General features: G+C 43.7%; 1 pseudogene; it reads left to right on the top strand.

Moving 5' to 3' along the window:
• The first annotated feature begins 1,652 nt into the window (after positions 1 to 1,652).
• Positions 1,653 to 10,439, top strand: part of LOC124023219 — a 126,912-nt pseudogene continuing 118,125 nt past the window's right edge.

Genomic DNA, 10,439 nt, shown 5'->3' with positions numbered 1-10,439 from the left:
TTTGTCCAGTTTATTGGACAGAGACAGAGAGACAGGAAACGATTTGTCCAGTTTATTGGACAGAGACAGAGAGACAGGAAACGATTTGTCCAGTTTATTGGACAGAGACAGAGAGACAGTAAAGATTTGTCCAGTTTATTGGACAGAGACAGTAAAGGATTTGTCCAGTTTATTGGACAGAGACAGTAAAGGATTTGTCCAGTTTATTGGACAAAGACAGAGAGACAGGAAAGGATTTGTCCAGTTTATTGGACAGAGACAGAGAGACAGGAGACAATTTGTCCAGTTTATTGGACAGAGACAGAGAAAGCGATTTGTCAGTTTATTGGAAGAGACAGATTTGTCCAGTTTATTGGACAGAGACAGAGAAGGAAACGATTTGTCCAGTTTATTGGAGACAGAGACAGGAAACGATTTGTCCAGTTTATTGGAGACAGACAGAGACAGAGAGAGAAAAAGATTTGTCCAGTTTATTGGGAGACAGAACAGATTTGTCCAGTTTATTGGACAGAGACAGAAGTTTATTGGACAGAGACAGATTTGTCCAGTTTATTGGACAGAGACAGTTTGTCCAGTTTATTGGACAGAGGATTTGTCCAGTTTATTGGGACAGAGACAGTTTATTGGACAGAGACAGGAAACGAAGGATTTGTCCAGTTTATTGGGACAGAGACAGAGAGACAGGATTTGTCCAGTTTATTGGGACAGAGACAGGAAAGGATTTGTCCAGTTTATTGGACAGAGACAGTAAAGGATTTGTCCAGTTTATTGGACAGAGACAGTTTAGACAGGAAAGGATTTGTCCAGTTTATTGGACAGAGACAGGAAAGGATTTGTCCAGTTTATTGGGACAGAGACAGAGAGACAAACGATTTGTCCAGTTTATTGGACAGAGACAGGAAAGGATTTGTCCAGTTTATTGGACAGAGACAGAGAGACAGGAAATTATTTGTCCAGTTTATTGGACAGAGACAGAGAGACAGGAAATTATTTGTCCAGTTTATTTGACAGAGACAGTGCAGCGAGACAGGACAATGAGGAGGATAGTTTACTAGACAGACGAGGGCTGGATTCTAACCGATGTCATCCCAGCCCAGGCAGCAGCAGTAACCACAAATTAAACACAGTACCCGGAGAGAGCTCGATGTGGGGTAGTATTGACTTATCCTGCTTCAACTGTTTTACTAGAGATACTCTTGTTTATCTGTAAAGTTCAAACAGGATAAGTCATATATACTCTTGTTTCTGAAAGGGGAGATTCTTATGACCTCATACACATTTCACCAATGACTAATCTCACTTCTTCATCTCACTTCTTAATCTTATTTCTTCATCTCACTTCTTAGTTTTACTTCTTAATCTCACTTTTTAATCTCACTTCTTAATCTTATTTCTTCATCTCACTTCTTAGTCTCACTTCATCTCACTTCATCTCACTTTAATCTCACTTCTTCATCTCACTTTTTAATCTCACTTTTTAATCTCACTTCTTAATCTCACTTCTTCATCTCACTTCTTCATCTCACTTCTTCATCTCACTTTTTAATCTCACTTCTTAATCTCACTTCTTCATCTCACACCACATTTTAAACCACATCGTAACATCCCAAAATGTTCCCACGATTGGATGATTAAATCAACTTGATGTCTATTTTTCCTCTCATCTCTCTGTCTCTCCTCCACCTATAGACAATGAGGTGTATGCGTGGGGTAACAACTCCATGGGTCAGTGTGGCCAGGGTAACTCTACTGGTCCCATCACCAAGCCGAAGAAGGTGGTTGGTCTGGACGGTGTGGTCATCCAACAGATCTCAGCTGGTACCTCCCACAGCCTGGCATGGACCGCTCTGCCCAGGGACAGGTTGGTCCTGCTACCGGAACGCATAGAAATATAGCATGTAGAAGAGACACGGTGCCCAGGGACAGGTTGGTCCTGCTACCGGAACGCATAGAAATATAGCATGTAGAAGAGACACGGTGCCCAGGGACAGGTCAGTATAGAAATATAGCATTTAGAAGAGACATGATGCCCAGGGACAGGTCAGTATAGAAATATAGCATTTAGAAGAGACATGATGCCCAGGGACAGGTCAGTATAGAAATATAGCATTTAGAAGAGACATGATGCCCAGGGACAGGTCAGTATAGAAATATAGCATTTAGAAGAGACACGATGCCCAGGGACAGGTCAGTATAGAAATATAGCATGTAGAAGAGACAAGACGCCCAGGGACATGCTAGTATAGAAATATAGCATGTAGAAGAGACACGATGCCCAGGGACAGGTCAGTATAGAAATATAGCATGTAGAAGAGACATGATGCCCAGGGACAGGTCAGTATAGAAATATAGCATGTAGAAGAGACTCGATGCCCAGGGACAGGTCAGTATAGAAATATAGCATGTGGAAGAGACACGATGCACAGGGACAGGTCAGTATAGAAATATAGCATGTAGAAGAGACACGATGCCCAGGGACAGGTCAGTATAGAAATATAGCATTTAGAAGAGACATGATGCCCAGGGACAGGCCAGTATAGAAATATAGCATGTAGAAGAGACACGATGCCCAGGGACAGGTCAGTATAGAAATATAGCATGTAGAAGAGACATGATGCCCAGGGACAGGTCAGTATAGAAATATAGCATGTAGAAGAGACACGATGCCCAGGGACAGGTCAGTATAGAAATATAGCATGTAGAAGAGACACGATGCCCAGGGACAGGTCAGTATAGAAATATAGCATGTAGAAGAGACACGATGCCCAGGGACAGGTCAGTATAGAAATATAGCATTTAGAAGAGACATGATGCCCAGGGACAGGTCAGTATAGAAATATAGCATTTAGAAGAGACACGATGCCCAGTCCCCCCCTATCCATGGTGCTTCTATGTGGAATGCTGAGTCTGCTGCACCACAACCCTGGACTTCAGACCTGCAGGGGGTCAGTGGGGACTGTTCCTACTGTACACACACACACACACACACACACACACACACACACACACACACACACACACACACACACACACACACACACACACACACACACACACACACACACACACACACACACACACACAGACCCTATGAGATGATAATATTGTTGTGTTTTAATTGGTCGACAGACAGGTGGTAGCGTGGCACAGACCCTATGAGATGATAATATTGTTGTGTTTTAATTGGTCGACAGACAGGTGGTAGCGTGGCACAGACCCTACTGTGTGGACCTGGAAGAAAGCACCTTCTCTCACCTGCGTTCCTTCCTAGAGCGCTACTGTGACGGCATCAACAGCGAGGTGCCACCCCTCCCCTTCCCCTCCTCCAGGTAGGTACTGGTACTGCAGGCACCCCTACAGGGAACCCTACAGGGAGCTCACTGTAAAGACGGGAATGAAATCGTTGGAACCGTGTCATGGATACAATGTGGTTAGTGGGGTTCTATTCATTCTAAACATTCTGATGAGACCGTCCTGAAGACAGGAATGAAATCGTTGGAACCGTGTCATGGATACAATGTGTTTAGTGGGGTTCTATTCATTCTAAACATTCCGTCCTGAAGACAGGAATGACAGCAGCCTCCACCACACTGACTATTCATCTGAGGCATTAACAGTCCCGTAAGACCACGAAAACACAATAAGGTTTGAGTGTATGTAAACTTCTGACCCACTGGGAATGTGATGAAATAAATAAAAGCTGAAATAAATCATTCTCTCTACTATTATTCTGACATTTCACATTCTTAAAATAAAGTGGTGATTTTAACTGACCTTAAACAGGGATTTTTTTACTAGGATTAAATGTCAGGAACTGTGAAAAACCGAGTTTAAATGTATTTGGCGAAGGTGTATGTAAACTTCCGACTTCAACTGTACATTCTGTAGCATTTTATCATGTAGCATTCTGTAGCATTTAGCATGTAGCATTCTGTAGCATTTAGCATGTAGCATTCTGTAGCATGTAGCATTCCGTAGCATTTAGCATGTAGCATTTAGCATGTAGCATTCTGTAGCATTTAGCATGTAGTATTCTGTAGCATGTAGTATTCTGTAGCATTTAGCATGTAGCATTCTGTAGCATTTAGCATGTAGCATTCCGTAGCATTTAGCATGTAGCATTCTGTAGCATTTAGCATGTAGCATTCCGTAGCATTTTACTGATGCTATAATCAATTAAAACCGTTGCATTGCCTTTCTGCTGGGCTTCGTCTTCTGTCTTATCAAGCCAGTATCTCATAACACTCTGACGTACCACTTCATTACAGGGAGCATCACAACTTCCTGAAACTCTGCCTTCGACTGCTGTCCAATCACCTGGCTTTGGCTCTGGCCGGGGGAGTGGCCACCAGTATCCTAGGGCGACAGGCCCGCCCCCTCCGGAACCTTCTCTTCAGACTGATGGATTCCTCTGTTCCTGATGAGATCCAAGAGGTGAACACCGGCTCACACAGTAACCCACTAGATCAGCTGTTCCTTTGAAGGGTGTCTGTTTACAGCCCGAATGGTAACAATATAGATTTAACTATAAACCCTCTACACCTCTACTTACCGGACAACATTACCTTTCAGACTAGAGATGACAATATGGACTCTGGATATGTGAAGCAACAAGGCACAATCTGTTGACTGACTGGTCTGAACTTGACTATTTGCCAGGTCCCTGACCCGTTGGGGTTTTGTCCCTGAGCCAAACCCAGTGTCGCTGTGTTTTGGTTGTCAGGCCGGGATTGAGATCGATAGTCAAGCTGTTGTCTCCTCTCGTTGTGTGTTTTGGTTGTCAGGCTGGGATTGAGATCGATAGTCAAGCTGTTGTCTCCTCTCATTGTGTGTTTTGGTTGTCAGGCTGGGATTGAGATCGATAGTCAAGCTGTTATCTCTTCTCATTGTGTGTTTTGGTTGTCAGGCTGGGATTGAGATCGATAGTCAAGCTGTTATCTCTTCTCATTGTGTGTTTTGGTTGTCAGGCTGGGATTGAGATCGATAGTCAAGCTGTTGTCTCCTCTCATTGTGTGTTTTGGTTGTCAGGCTGGGATTGAGATCGATAGTCAAGCTGTTGTCTCTTCTCGTTGTGTGTTTTGGTTGTCAGGCCGGGATTGAGATCGATAGTCAAGCTGTTGTCTCCTCTCATTGTGTGTTTTGGTTGTCAGGCTGGGATTGAGATCGATAGTCAAGCTGTTGTCTCCTCTCGTTGTGTGTTTTGGTTGTCAGGCTGGGATTGAGATCGATAGTCAAGCTGTTATCTCCTCTCATTGTGTGGTGCTGTTGTTGTTTATGCCAGACTGTGTTTGAAACACTGTGGGACATCTCTGTGTAACCAGGCTGTGTTTGAGACGCTAACACTGTGTTGTCAGGCTCTAACCCTGTGTCTCTGTGTTGTCAGGCTCTAACCCTGTGTCTCTGTGTTGTCAGGCTCTAACCCTGTGTCTCTGTGTTGGGGCTTAACCCTGTGTCTCTGTGTTGTCTCCTCTCACCCTGTGTCTCTGTGTTGTCAGGCTGGTGTCTCTGTGTTGTCGGGCTCTAACACTGTGTCTCTGTGTTGTCGGGCTCTAACACTGTGTCTCTGTGTTGTCGGGCTCTAACACTGTGTCTCTGTGTTGTCGGGCTCTAACACTGTGTCTCTGTGTTGTCGGGCTCTAACACTGTGTCTCTGTGTTGTCAGGCTCTAACACTGTGTCTCTGTTGTGTTTACCCATCTCTGTGTTTTCTCTAGGCTGTGATTGAGACTCTGTCTGTGGGGGCCACTATGCTGTTACCTCCTCTGAGAGAGAGGATGGAGCTTCTCCACTCCCTGCTGCCCCAGGGACCTGACAGATGGGAGAGTCTGTCTAAAGGACAGGTATAGTACATAGATGTATTGCACGTTGGTCTGAACAACGCCATTTACCTGTATCAATAAGGCTCTAGTTCTATTTAGTCAATAAGGCCCTAGTTCTATTTAAGCAATAAGGCCCTAGTCATTCTGTCAAGTTCAGGGCCCTAGTTCTATTTAGTCAATAAGGCTAAGTTCTCTGTTCTATTTAGTCAATAAGGCTCTAGTTCTAAGTCAATAAGGCCCTAGTTCTATTTAACCCTGTGTCAATAAGGCCCTAGTTCTACAATACTGTGTCTCTGTGTTGTCGGGCTCTAACTGTGTCTCTGTGTCAATATTTAGCTAAGGCACTGTGTTCTGTTTAGCAATAAGGCCCTAGTTCTCTCTGTGTTGTCAATAAGGCCCACTGTTCTATTTAGTTCTAACAATGGCCCTGTTCTATTTAAGGCTCTAGTTCTATGGCCCTAGTTCTATTTAGTCAATAAGGCCCTAGTTCTATTTAGTCAATAAGGCCCTAGTTCTATTTACAATGTGTCTCTGTTCTATTTACCCAATAAGGCTCTGTTCTTTTAGTCAATAAGGCCCTGTTCTATTTAGACTCTGTCTGTTTAAGGGCCAGTTCTATTTAGTTAAGGCCCTAGTTCTGAGAGAAGGCCCTAGTTCTTCTCCACTCCCTTTAAATAAGCCCCATTTAGTCAATAAGGCCCTAGTTCTATTTAGTCAATTCTAGTTCTATTTAAGCAATAAGGCCCTAGTTCTATTTAGTCAATAAGGCCCTAGTTCTATTTAAGCAATAAGGCCCTAGTTCTATTTAGTCAATAAGGCCCTAGTTCTATTTAGTCAATAAGGCCCTAGTTCTATTTAGTCAGAAGGGAGAGTTCTATTTAAAGGAATAAGGCCCTAGTCAATAAGGCCCTATGTTTAGTCAATAAGGCCCTAGTTCGCCATTTACCTGTATCAATAAGGCCCTAGTTCTATTTAGTCAATAAGGCCCTAGTTCTATTTAAGTCAATAAGGCCCTAGTTCTATTTAAGCAATAAGGCCCTAGTTCTATTTAGTCAATAAGGCCCTAGTTCTATTTAAGCAATAAGGCCCTAATTCTATTTAAGCAATAAGGCCCGAGGGGGTGTGGTATATGGTCAATATAGCACGGCTATGGGCTGTTCTTAGCCATGACGCAACACGGAGTGCCTGGATACAGCCCTTAGCCATGGTATATTGACCATATACCACAAACTCCCAAGGTGCCTTATTGCTATTTTATATAACAGGTGGGTCTAATCCTGAATGCTGATTGGTTAAAACCACATTCCAACCGGTGTCTATTCCACAAGTTACCACCGGCTAAATCTATGACGTTAAAAATGCCTATTTACTCTGTTCCATCTGACTCCGCAATACAACGTTTCATCAGCCCAGCCAGGCAATTTATGAACTTGATCTCCACTATGAAAAGCATCTAGACATTGTCTCACATTTAGTTTTCAACAGAGGAGATTTATATAAACCTTTCTGTTTGTCACTCTGACATTTGCAACATTGTTTCAATATTCAACTTGAATCTCCAGCTGTCCCATAGTGATGAACATTTCGGGAGTCGGGACAGACGGGCAGGAAGCTTTTCTCAGCCTGTCAAAATCATGAATCAGCATCATCTTTATGGATTAAAATATACAAAGAAATGTCAAAATAAAACGAAGTGCAGGTTTGGGAAAAGCTGCTCCAAACGTTCCCAAGTCAAAATGCTGCCATAGATAGATAGATAGTTGACTTCTGTGTATCTCTCTTCAGCTGCATCCTGTCCCTGCCTCTGACCCCTGACCTCTAACCTCTGACCCTTGACCCTGTGTTTTCCAGAGGATGCAACTGGACATCATTCTGACTTCGCTCCAGGATCACACCCACGTAGCATCCCTCCTGGGGTTCAGCTGTCCCCCCGAGGCCCCCGAGGCCCCGGCCTCCTCCTGCGGACTGGACCCCTCCTACGGAGCCCCCGGCACCAACCCTGACACACACCTGGCTGAGATCCTAATGAAGACCCTGCTCAGGAACCTGGGCTTCTACACGGTGAGGAGAGAGGCAGCCTAGTTGTTCCAGATCCTTCTGTCTTACAGTGGCTTGCGAAATATTCACCCTCCTTGGCATTTTTCCTATTTTGTTTCGTTACAACCTGGAATTAAAATAGATTTTTGGGGGGTTTGTATCATTTGATTTACACAACATGCCTACCACTTTGAAAATACTGAATATTTTTGTGAAACAAAACAGAAATAAGACAAAAAAACAGAAAACTTGAGCGTGCATAACTATTCACCCCCCAAAGTCAATATTTTGTAGAGCCACCTTTTGCAGCAAGTACAGCTGCAAGTCTCTTAGGGTATGTCTCCATAAGCTTGACACATTTAGCCACTGGGATTTTTGCCCATTCTTCACGACAAAACTGCTCCAGCTCCTTCAAGTTGGATGGTGTACAGCAATCTTTAAGTCATACCACAGATTCTCAATAGGATTGAGTTCTGGGCTTTGACTGGGCCATTCCAAGACATTGTGGGGATGGTGTTCTCGGGGTGATGAGAGGTGTTGGGTTTGCACCAAACATAGCGTTTTTCTTGATGGCCAAAAAGCTACATTTTAGTCTCATTTGACCAGAGTACCTTCTTCCATATTTTTGGGGAATCTTCCAAATGACTTTTGGCGAACACCAAACGTGTTTGCTTATTTATTTCCTTAAGCAATGGCTTTTTTCTGGCCACTCTTCCGTAAAGCCCTGGGGCGGCAGGGTAGCCTAGTGGTTAGAGAGTTGGACTAGTAACCGGAAGGTTGCAAGTTCAAACCCCCGAGCTGACAAGATACAAATCTGTCGTTCTGCCCCTGAACAGGCAGTTAACCCACTGTTTCTAGGCCGTCATTGAAAATAAGAATTTGTTCTTAACTGACTTGCCTAGTTAAATAAAGGTAAAATTAAAAGCCCAGCTCTGTGGAGTGTACGGCTTAAAGTGGCCTGTAGCTCATAGAGAGTACAGAGGTACTTTGTTAGTCAAGCTCTTCACAGACTACACCTCTCTCTACTAGATTTGGGGGCATCTCTATTAGTTCTGCCGATCTGTCAATCATCCAGTATATCCTCTACCGTTATTTAGGCAGGGGAAGGGCCCCAGTCTTCCAGTCTTCCAGTCTATGATTAGACCTGCAATAGGGTACAGCGGTACTAAAATGATTAAACCATTGAACACTGAGTAGACTGTTTACTCTCCTCTCCTCTCCTCTCCTCTCCCTCTGTAGCTGTTACCCTGCTAGTCTTTCTCCTGGGTGGTAGATGTGGCTCTTACCCTGCTAGTTTATCTCCTGGGTGGTAGATGTAGCTGTTACCCTGCTAGTTTATCTCCTGGGTGGTAGATGTAGCTGTTAGTTTATCTAGTTTATCTCCTGGGTGGTAGATGTAGCTGTTACCCTGCTAGTTTATCTCCTGGGTGGTAGATGTAGCTGTTACCCTGCTAGTTTATCTCCTGGGTGGTAGATGTAGCTGTTAGTTTATCTAGTTTATCTCCTGGGTGGTAGATGTAGCTGTTAGTTTATCTAGTTTATCTCCTGGGTGGTAGATGTAGCTGTTACCCTGCTAGTTTATCTCCTGGGTGGTAGATGTAGCTGTTAGTTTATCTAGTTTATCTCCTGGGTGGTAGATGTAGCTGTTACCCTGCTAGTTTATCTCCTGTTTATCTCCTGGTTTATCTCCTGGGTGGTAGATGTAGCTGTTACCCTGCTAGTTTATCTCCTGGGTGGTAGATGTAGCTGTTACCCTGCTAGTTTATCTCCTGGGTGGTAGATGTAACTGCTAGTTTATCTAGTTTATCTCCTGGGTGGTAGATGTAGCTGTTAGTTTATCTAGTTTATCTCCTGGGTGGTAGATGTAGCTGTTAGTTTATCTAGTTTATCTCCTGGGTGGTAGATGTAGCTGTTACCCTGTTAGTTTATCTCCTGGGTGGTAGATGTAGCTGTTACCCTGCTAGTTTATCTCCTGGGTGGTAGATGTAGCTGTTACCCTGCTAGTTTTTCTCCTGGGTGGTAGATGTAACTGTTAGTTTATCTAGTTTATCTCCTGGGTGGTAGATGTAGCTGTTAGTTTATCTAGTTTATCTCCTGGGTGGTAGATGTAGCTGTTAGTTTATCTAGTTTATCTCCTGGGTGGTAGATGTAGCTGTTACCCTGTTAGTTTATCTCCTGGGTGGTAGATGTAGCTGTTACCCTGCTAGTTTATCTCCTGGGTGGTAGATGTAGCTGTTAGTTTATCTAGTTTATCTCCTGGGTGGTAGATGTAGCTGTTAGTTTATCTAGTTTATCTCCTGGGTGGTAGATGTGGCTGTTACCCTGCTAGTTTATCTCCTGGGTGGTAGATGTAGCTGTTAGTTTATCTATTTATCTCCTGGGTGGTAGATGTAGCTGTTAGTTTATCTAGTTTATCTCCTGGGTGGTAGATGTAGCTGTTAGTTTATCTAGTTTATCTCCTGGGTGGTAGATGTAGCTGTTACCCTGCTAGTCTTTCTCCTGGGTGGTAGATGTAGCTGTTAGTTTATCTAGTTTATCTCCTGGGTGGTAGATGTAGCTGTTAGTTTATCTCCTGGGTGGTAGA

The sequence above is a fragment of the Oncorhynchus gorbuscha genome, unplaced genomic scaffold (genome assembly GCF_021184085.1).
Source record: "Oncorhynchus gorbuscha isolate QuinsamMale2020 ecotype Even-year unplaced genomic scaffold, OgorEven_v1.0 Un_scaffold_1557, whole genome shotgun sequence".
NCBI lineage: Eukaryota > Metazoa > Chordata > Actinopteri > Salmoniformes > Salmonidae > Oncorhynchus > Oncorhynchus gorbuscha.
This window is presented reverse-complemented; position numbering and strand designations above follow the sequence as displayed.